Source organism: Triticum aestivum, chromosome 4B (assembly GCF_018294505.1).
Source record: "Triticum aestivum cultivar Chinese Spring chromosome 4B, IWGSC CS RefSeq v2.1, whole genome shotgun sequence".
NCBI lineage: Eukaryota > Viridiplantae > Streptophyta > Magnoliopsida > Poales > Poaceae > Triticum > Triticum aestivum.
The window spans coordinates 344,685,278-344,695,760 of NC_057804.1; positions in this window are offsets into that span (position 1 = coordinate 344,685,278).

The window sequence follows — 10,483 nt, forward strand, 5'->3', positions numbered from 1 at the left end:
CTGCCTACTGGCAGAGGAAGAAGAGGACAAGGAGGGAGGTGGGCTGGGCCGGCTGGGGGGGGGGGGCTGGGCCAGGTAGGCTGCGGTAAGTGGCCCAGGTAAGCTCTGTTCTTTTTATTTTATTTCAGTTTTCTATTTTGCAGGTTTGTTTTGAATTTGGTTTTGAAACCAATTCAATTTATTTTGCTTCTAACAATATTTTTAGGAGCTAAAAGAATTAAAACAATGCTCCACAAAATATTTCAGAATTATTGGACTTATATTTATTTAATAGTAGATATAAATCCAATTCAAATAATTATTGATTTAATTCAAATGCCCAAATTAAATGTTTCTGAGACACCAAAAATATTGGTTTGGATTTTACCTCTTGCCAATATTTCCAGAGGATATCAGGAACATTTTCTTGGACACATTTGAGAAGATTTAATTGTTGGTTATTTTTAGAGGTTTCTGAGGCTTTGAAAATTCCTCAATTCAAATTTCATTTGAATTTAAACATGATGCAGCAAGAGGTCTAGCCTAGTGCATTACCAGAAGCTAGGGATGTGACAAGTCAAGTCTAGTAACAAGAACAAGAAAGGTCCTTCCTCTAGTAGTAACAATAATTATGTTAAATCAAATATTGTTGCTTCTAGTAGTTCTCTTGATTCCACTAATGATTCTCTTAGCCAAGTTACATTTGAGCAAGAAAATAGCTTATTGAAGGGAATTATAGAGAAAGGTGTATACAAGAGCCTTGCAGGGAGTAAGCAATTCAAGGAAATTGTACGCAAGCAAGGAATGTAAGTGCATCTAGTGCCACTCCTAGTTGGTTTTGGAGTATTGACGACAAAGTTGGTTGAGGGACTAATGCATTTGTGAGAATTGCAGGATAATGTAGGTAGTGTCCCTCATTGATTCGGTTTACCTACCGGAGATGACCCCTAAAAATGTATGAAGACATTGAAGACAATGGTGGTGTGTGAAGAGGTTCACATTGAAGACTATGACATGAGAAGACATTGAGTGAAGACTATGGAGCGCGAAGACTGAGTTGTTTCGTTGTTTCCTCTTCTTCTGTGTTGAGTCATAGGAACCACCGTACTGTTAAGTGGGGTCCAAGTGAACTAAGTCAGAGTGACTGAAGTGATGCTCAACCCAAATCCTATGTCTTCGAGCGAAGACAATGAGAGCAAATCTTATCCAGAGTTGGATAAGTCAGCTTTGCTTGTAGCCCAAGTAAAGTTGCCGCGTGTGTTTGAAATCTGACCGTTGGAACACGTGTCAGTTCCTTAGTGACCCAGGGTCATTTCGGAAAAATCAGGTCGGGTTGCCTTGTGGCTATAAATAGCCCACCCCCTACACCATAAATTGGCTGCTCAGAGTTAGTATACGACTTTTGTCGTTTTGAGAGCAACCCACCTTGAAGCATTTGAGATAGAGAAATCCTTGCGAGGACAAAGCCCAAACACCCAGAGCCAAAGAGTGTTAGGCATCACTGAAGTCTTTCTGTCTGTGTGACCTGAAGACTTATTACACTTGAGGACTGTGCATCCTCCAGCCGGTTAGGCGTCGCGTTCTGAGCATCCAAGAGTCATTGTGGATTGCCGGGTGAACAAAGTCTGTGAAGGTTTGGAAGTCTACCTTGAAGACTTACCAGAGTAATTGGGCGAGGACTAAGTGACCTTAGCTCAAGGGGAATAAGGTGAAGACACGGTCTTCTGAGTTGAATCTCAGCCTCCCCAACCAGACGTACAGTTGTCACAGCAACTGGAACTGGTCCAACAAATCCTGTGTCTTCAACAAGTGACTGGTTCTATCTCTTCCCTCCTTTACCTTGAGTTTGTCTTCGTGAAGTCGTTGCTTATCTGTCTTATCTGATTGACTTCATTGCTTGACTACTATTGTTGATTGGCTTCATACTATCTTCCATCCTGATTCTACTACCTAGCTGTTATTAGTCTTCGTACATTAACGCTATTGCATACTTGACTATGGCTTGCTTGTTGTAGTTTATCTTCCGCTGCATATCAATTAGGTTATTTCTATCGTTTGTCTTCAAAACTTCCATGTTTTGAAGACTTTGATAAAAATCGCCTATTCACCCCCCTCTAGTCGATAACTAGCACTTTCAGTTGGTATCAGAGCAAGGTACTCCCTTGTTCTGTGTGATTCGGTTTAACCACCTGGAGTTTAGCTATGTCGACTGCAGGGATAATCAAAGTCTGCGCTGCCTGCCCCATGTTCGATGGAACTGAATATCCCTACTGGAAGAATAAGATGCGCATGCATCTTGAAGCCATTGATGTCGACCTCTGGTATGTCGTCAAGAATGGCGTTCCCAAAACTGGTGAAGGTGTCACCCTACTGATGTCAAGAAGTTCATTCAACTGGACTCGACTGCAAAGAACATCATCTGTGGTCATCTGACAAAAGGACAGTAGGGCCGTGTGAGTGCTCTGGAAACGTCAAAGCTAGTCTGGGACTGGCTATCCAAGGTCAATGAAGGCGTCTCAACACAGAGAGATCAAAGGATCAGTGTTCTTCGCAACCTCTTCAACCGCTTCAAGAGAAACGACAATGAAAATGTCCAGCTCACGTTTGACGCCTCACCGACATCACAAATGAGCTTCAGGCTCTTGGTGCCACTGAGATCACCAAGCATGAAATCGTCAAGACGCTGCTGAGATCCCTTGACAGCTCCTTTGACACCCTTGCCCTCATGATACAAGAACGTCCTGACTTCAAGACACTCGATCCGTCTGATATACTTGAGAGGCTCAATACACATGAGTTCCAGCTTTCTGAGAAAAGAGATATCTATGGCCCCAACTATGGCCGAACTCGTGCTTTGAAGGCAAAAGTTGTTTCCTCATCTGAAGAAGAAGAATCTGACTGCGGTTCTGATGATCCTGAAGACATTGGAAGGGAGCTTGCTATGCTTGTGAAGAAGTTCCAGAAATTCACCAAGAAGAAGGGCTTCAGAAAGTCTTCACGATCCAGTTCAAGAAATGATGAAGCTTCCACTCAAGACAACAAGAAGAGAACATGTCACAAGTGTAAGAAGCCTGGGCACTACATCTCTGAGTGTCCTTAGTGGGACAACGAGAAGAAGAAGAAGAAGAGCAAGGAATATGACTCTAATGACAAGAAGAAGAAGAAATCATCAAAGTCTTCTTCCAAGTCCACATCAAAGTCTTCATCTCATAAGAAGAGCTCATCTGGCAAGGCTCGTGCTTTTGTTGGCAAGGAAATGAATTTAGAGGAGGAGTCTGCTTCTAAGGAGGCAGAGGTGGAATCTGGAGAGGAGTCCGACCCTGGCATTGCAAGTCTGGCTCTAGCCACAGCCTATGTTGCCAAGTCCATCTTCAACACTGAAGGCAATGACTTCAACACCAACGCTGAAGCTGATGACATGGATGATCCTGCTCCCACCTACTGCTTCATGGCACGTGGTGCCAAGGTAAAATCACGCGATGCTTACTTTCAAACATCAAGTGAAGATGACTCTGATTGTGAATCCAAACCCAGCTACAAAACACTTGCTAAAATTGCTACTGAACAACAAAGGGCTATGGAACATACTCAAAAACTGTTAGACAAAAGCGATGACCTGTTGGACGCGGAAATGACACGTTCACAGTCCTTAGTAGAAGACATAAAAAATCTTCATGCTAAGTACCAAGAACTTGAAAGTCTTCATGAGACGCTCTCAACCACATATGAAAAGCTCTCCTATGATTATCTTCAAAGGAAGCAAGAGCTTGAGAAATTGAAAGCGACTCATGAAGATCTTCAAATAGAGAATGAGTCACTTCGCGCTCAACAGATCAGTCCCACTCAGGATGGATTTGAACCACCATGTTTAAAATGCATTGAGCGTGATAACGCTGCTTCTGTTGCTGAATGTTCCATTGCTGCTACTGTTTCTCTGTCTTCAACTACTGATGTGGTAACTAACCCCTCTTCTGAGGATACCACTACTATTGCTGATGAAAATGCTAGGTTGAAGACATTGCTTGAAACAGGGATGTATAAAAGTCTGAAAGGGCATCAGACACTTTGTGATGTCCTCAAAAAGCAGATTCTAAACCGAAACACTAGGAAAGAGGGTGTTGGGTTCGAGAGGAAAATGAATGCCGATGGTTCCTACTGGAAGCCTGAGCAGTATCCCAAAACCACATGGGTTGCCTGTGCTAATCCATCCACTTTATCTGGCTTTACCTGTGCTAATCCTATTATCATTGATGAATCCTTTGATGCAAACTATAAACTGTTCAAAAATCAGAATGGTGAAGTGTTTGCCAGGTAAATTGGTACTAACTGCAGGAATGGACCTCCTATGAAGAAGATCTGGGTTCCCAAAAGCTGCCTTGAGAATCTTCCAGTGAATGTCATCATGACACCACCAGGGAAGAAGACAAACCCCAGACCAAAGGCATCATATGGTCCAACGGCTTCATACGAACATAGGACTCACTTGAGTCACCCTAACGCCAATGTTTTGCAGGGAAATCATACTCAGACTCATGAATATGAGCATGTGTCTTCAAACCGCTATGTTCATAGAACTAAGAACTTTTCTGCTTATTCACATGAGTATCATTCATCTCCTGCAAGGCTATTTGCTAGGGCTTCAAAGCCGAAATTCTCAGATGCTGCACTTAGACTCATTGCTTCTAAGCCACCCCTGAAAATGTGGGTGGTGAAGAAGAATTAACTCTCTTTTGCAGAATGTGGTCTCCAGCCAGCAATCAAAGGCGTCCGATATAATTGCTGGGGACCTAAAACACAAAGGGACGCATGATAAAATAACTTACTATGTATTCCACATATGAACCGCTTACCTGTCATACTGTGTGCTAACTTTCATCTATGCTGTGATAATCCAAATGTGCATCAAATGCTTATGCTTCACAACATACCTTGTGAAGCCTATCCTCCTAACTGCACTGTAGGGCATGTCACCAAAAGCTTCAGAATGGATTATTGATAGCGAATGCACTAATCATATGACTGGTGATCGAAGTCTTCTTATGGACTCAACCTTACGTCCATCCGACAAGAGTCAAATCACTTTTGCTGACACTTGTAAAGGCAAGGTATTGGGTCTAGGTAGAGTTGCAATCTCAAAGGATCAACACATGGATAAAGTGATGCTTGTTGAATCCCTTGGATTCAACTTAATGTCTGTCTCAATGCTTTGTGACTTAAACATGATTGTGATATTTGGAAAATATCGTTGCCTTGTACCAATGGAATCTGACAAGTCTCTAGTCTTTGAAGGGTATAAGAAAGGTGATCTATACATGGTAGATTTCTCAGCAGGTCCACAACTTGCCGTATGTCTTCTTGCAAAAGCTTCAGAATGCTGACTTTGGCATCGAAGGCTGGGGCATGCTAGCATGAGGAACTTGCACGCTCTCGTCAAGAAGAAGCATGTCATAGGCATCGAAGGTGTCAAATTCAAGAAAGATCATTTGTGTGGTGCTTGCGAAGCTGGGAAGATGACAAGGGCCAAGCACCCCTCGAAGACAATCATGACGACATCTCAACCCTTTGAGCTGTTGCACATGGAGTTATTTGGCCCTACTCACTACTCCACCCTCACAATAACGGCGTGTCTCTATGGCTTCGTCATTGTTGATGACTACTCAAGATATACATGGGTGCACATAATTCTCTACAAGACTGAAGTACAAGATGTCTTCAGATGATTCGCCAATCGAGCAATAAACAATTATGGCGTCAAGATCAAGCATATCAGAAGTGATAACGACACTGAATTCAAGAACACCGGGCTTGATCTTTATCTGGATACAATGGGAATCACTCATGAATTTTCTACTCCATACACACCTCAGCAAAACGGCATTGTAGAGTGCAAGAACAGAACCCTCATCGAGATGGCTCGAACAATGCTTGACGAGTACAAGACACCAAGAAAGTTCTGGCCTGAAGCCATTGATATAGCTTGTCACATCATCAACCGTGTCTACATCCATAAGCTTCTGGGCAAAACATCCTATGAGCTCCTTACTGGCAAGAAGCCAAATGTCAGCTACTTCAGAGTCTTTGGTGCTAGGTGCTGGATCAAGGATCCCCATCACAAGTCAAAATTTGAACCCAAAGCTCACGAAGGCTTCATGCTTGGCTATGGAAAGGATCCGCACTCTTACAGAGTCTTCAACCTCTTCCACTACAAAATCGTTGAAACAGTGGATGTGCGATTTGATGAAACCAATGGTTCACAACGAGAGCTCCTGCCAAGCACACTTGATGAAGCTCCTTCTAGTGAATCTATCAAGCTAATGGGAACTGGTGAAATCATGCCCTCTGAAGCACAGCCTGAAGAGGAACTTATCATTTCTGCACCAAACCAACCTGAAGACAATGCTCAGACCGAAGACAATACTTCCAATGATGACAATGATCAACATGAGCAAGGTCTTCGTCCAGTTCATCCTCGTGTTGCAAATGAAGTACAAATTGAGAAGATAATTGACAGCATCAATGCGACTGGTCCGCTTACTCGCTCAAGAGCAGCATAGTTAGCAAAATTCTGTGGGCACTTTTCATTTGTGTCAATATCAGAACCCAAGAAAGTTGCTGAAGCTTTTATGGAACCTGAATGGATTCAAGCCATGCAAGAAGAACTTCAACAGTTCAAGTTGAATAGTGTTTGGGAACTTGTCAAGCGACCTGACCCTCGCAAGCATAACATTATTGGAACAAAATGGATATATCGAAACAAGCAAGATGAGCATGGTCAAGTCATCAGAAACAAAGCACGTCTTGTGGCTCAAGGATATACTCAAGTTGAAGGAATTGACTTCGATGAAACATTTGCTCCTGTTGCTAGGCTTGAAGCTATTCGCATACTGCTAGCCTATGCTAATCATCACAACATCTTGCTATATCAAATGGATGTGAAGAGTGCATTTCTTAATGTCAAGATTGAAGAAGAAGTGTATGTTGCTCAACCACCTAGCTTTGAAGATCCAAAACATCCTGATATGGTGTACAAACTCAACAAAGCACTGTATGGCCTCAAACAAGCTCCTCGCGCTTGGTATGATACAATCAAAGACTTCCTGAAGAGCAAGGGCTTCAAACCAGGATCTCTAGATCCCACACTCTTCACGAAGACATATGATGGTGAACTGTTTGTGTGCCAAATATATGTGGATGACATAGTCTTCGGCTGCACCAACCAAAAGTATAGTGATGAGTTTGGATACATGATGCAAGAGCAATATCAGATGTCCATGATGGGTGAGCTGAAGTTCTTCCTTGGTCTTCAAATTCGTCAGCAAAGAAATGGTGTCTTCATATCTCAAGAAAAATATCTCAAAGACTGCCTGAAGAAGTTCGGCATGCAAGATTGAAAAGGCTACACGACGCCAATGCCAGCCAAACATCATCTTGGTCCCGACGACAATGGTAAAGAGTTCGATCAAAAGGTATACCGCTCCATGATTGGTTCTTTACTTTATTTATGTGCATCTAGGCCAGATATTATGCTTAGTGTTTGCATGTGTGCTCGATTCCAAGCGGCACCAAAGGAATCGCATCACTTAGCTGTGAAGCGAATTCTTCGATATTTGGCTTACACCCCAACACTCGGATTATGGTATCCAAAGGGCTCAAGGTTTGACCTAGTTGGATTCGCGGATGCTGAATATGCTGGTGACAAGGTGGATCGCAAGTCTACATCAGGCACATGTCATTTTCTTGGTCGATCACTTGTCTGTTGGTCTTCAAAGAAGCAGAATTGTGTATCACTCTCTACTGCTGAATCTGAATACATTGCTGCTGGATCCTGTTGTGCTCAGCTTCTGTGGATGAAGCAAACTCTCAAGGACTATGGCATCAACCTGAAACAAGTACCTCTCTTCTGCGACAACGAGAGTGCCATCAAGATAGCCAACAATCCAGTTCAGCACTCGAAGACAAAGCACATTGAAATTCGTCATCATTTTCTCAGAGATCATGTCATGAAGAAAGATATTGACATCATTCACGTCAACACAGAAGAACAACTTGCAGATATCTTCACAAAGCCCTTGGATGAGAAAAGGTTTTGCAAGTTACGGTGTGAGCTAAATATCTTGGAATCCTCTAATGTCCTGTGATCAGGCACACATCCTAACACTTATGCATGTTGATGAATTAGATGTGCAACACACGAAGTAAGGTATATCTTCAATCAATGAAGACTTACACTTTGAGTGTGAATACATTAACATGGAATTTGACTTCGGAGCGCCACGATAATTGTGCACCGTGTCTGGGTCTAATACTTCCTATACGGTGGGTAACGGCACCACCAAATTTCTCTGTTTGAAGTGTTTCACTCATGGCGTTACTTATGCAAAGACTTCGCATTTGGTTTGTCTTCAGTTTCAATTTATCTTCATGATTTTCTGCGCTATGATGATTTGATTGCATATACATATACTAGTGTTCTGTCCTCTACAGCATTCGCTTATAGCTATGTCTTCAAGTTGAATCTTTTGAACTAAGTGAATGTGATCAGACCCTAACCCCTCTATGCTTTCTATCTCAAACTCAATCTGTCCAAATCATATGCATTCTATTGAAACTGTCGAATGTCTTCTCTGCGTCCTAGTCAGCAGAAGACACAGAGACAAACATCAAGTCTTATTTAAATGATTCATCTTTATTGTCGATATCCAGAGAAGCCGGAACGAACATCTGACAAACTTGGCGGGCGTGGAAATGTGGGACAACTCTAAGTATGTTGCCTGCTTGCCACGTGTTCCACGGATGTGAACAGACAGGGGCACCTGCGTAATTGTGCTGTGCCACAGACCTACTTATAAATACGTGTCCCCTGCGATCAAGAAAACCTTCTTCCACCTCTCCACCTCGTCAAAACCCTAGCGCCACCGCTAGCTCTCGACGACGCCGGCGATGAAGCGCTTAGCTGCCGCGACTTCTCCGACACCGTCCTCACGCCGGCCGTGGACATCGTCCTCTCCGCCGTCGCCGTATGTGTCCTCCGTCGCCAAGTTAGGGCACGGTGGGCTGAACTGCTCGGTCTCCTATTCATCCAATCTAGCAGTTCTTCGTGCGGTAATTATAACTCTATTTTTACCACCTTTTTGATCTTCATAGATTGATCCTATTTACCGAAAGTGGTTTCTCCCTACTCAATGTTAGATCTATTCTGTCTGCATCTCATTATGCCTAGTCTATTCACTTAGATTTCCTATCTAGTTTGATTCCTCACTTGTACTTATTCACGGATTGGTACAAATCTGGAACCAACTCACCTCATATAAGTGAATGTCTTCGCATCATGAGGTCAATGTCTTCAAACTGATTTATCTTCAAAATCTTCTGAGAATGCATATGACCTCTTCCCCTTCCCTCGCATCTCTAATGTTGTCACAGGTACATGTTCGTGGGAGAATCCCTAGGTTCTCATAGTCTGCATTCGTTTGCAGAATTCTTACAGCAACACATTGATTCTCCTGAAGCCAGTTCCTGTCTGACCAGCAAGCGAAAGCCTTTGAAGCCTTTGAAGATATTGAAACCATTCAGTTTGAAGTTCATGGCTACGGAGAAATCTGTCAGGAAGGGTGGCAGACAGCGTCGTGGGGGAACTTCAAAGGATCTGCCTGATGATCTAGCAGAAATGTATAAAACAGATCCTGAAGAAGATTACAATCAGCGCAAGACTCGAATCTAATGGATTCGACACTATTGGGCTGAACAGTGGTACAAGTACAAGTTCGTCACCCAAGAGTACGCAGAGAAAAATGCTATCAAGAGCCCTTGGGGTGATATTCTCTATCGAGGCCTTCCCCCCAAGAACAAAGCTGAAGCCATTGCGCAAGAATTCTATCCTTGCATGGTCCATGGACCACAACCTAAAGAAGCCGACCCATCATCATTGCTCTGGTGTCGTGAAGACAATCTCTTCAAGCGCAACCTTCAGTTTGCTAAGGCTTCGGCAAAGGAAAACAAGAAGTCATGGGGATTAGACTTCAATCCTGGCCCCTCTGCTCCCTGTGATGATGGCACACGTGAAGCTGAAGAAAACATAATCGGCCCCTTTGCAAACCTTGATGGTCTTATCACCTATATCAAGGTACAAGGTGCCAAAGTGGATCATTCTAACAATGATGCTGATTCTGATGAAGCCCCAGCTCCTACTCCAACACCGCAGAAGCCAAAGAAAATTAAGGCTTCATCATCAGCTGCACCTACAAAAGCTTCTCGTGTGAAGCCACTGGCCACTGCACCTCCTGAAGCCAGTGTGCAGTCTGAAGATCAATCCCGCATCTCCAAGAAGATGGAGAAGAAAAAGCAACTTGTTAGGCATACTGATCAAGCTCTGACTCCTGCTGCTATTTTGCGTGAAGAGCCCATTGATCTGTCCAGCGATGAAGATCTTGCTGATGATGCCCTTGAGCAGCTGATAAAGAGCAAGGAAGAAGCAGAAATCTTCAACAACTTGCCTCTCTTTGAC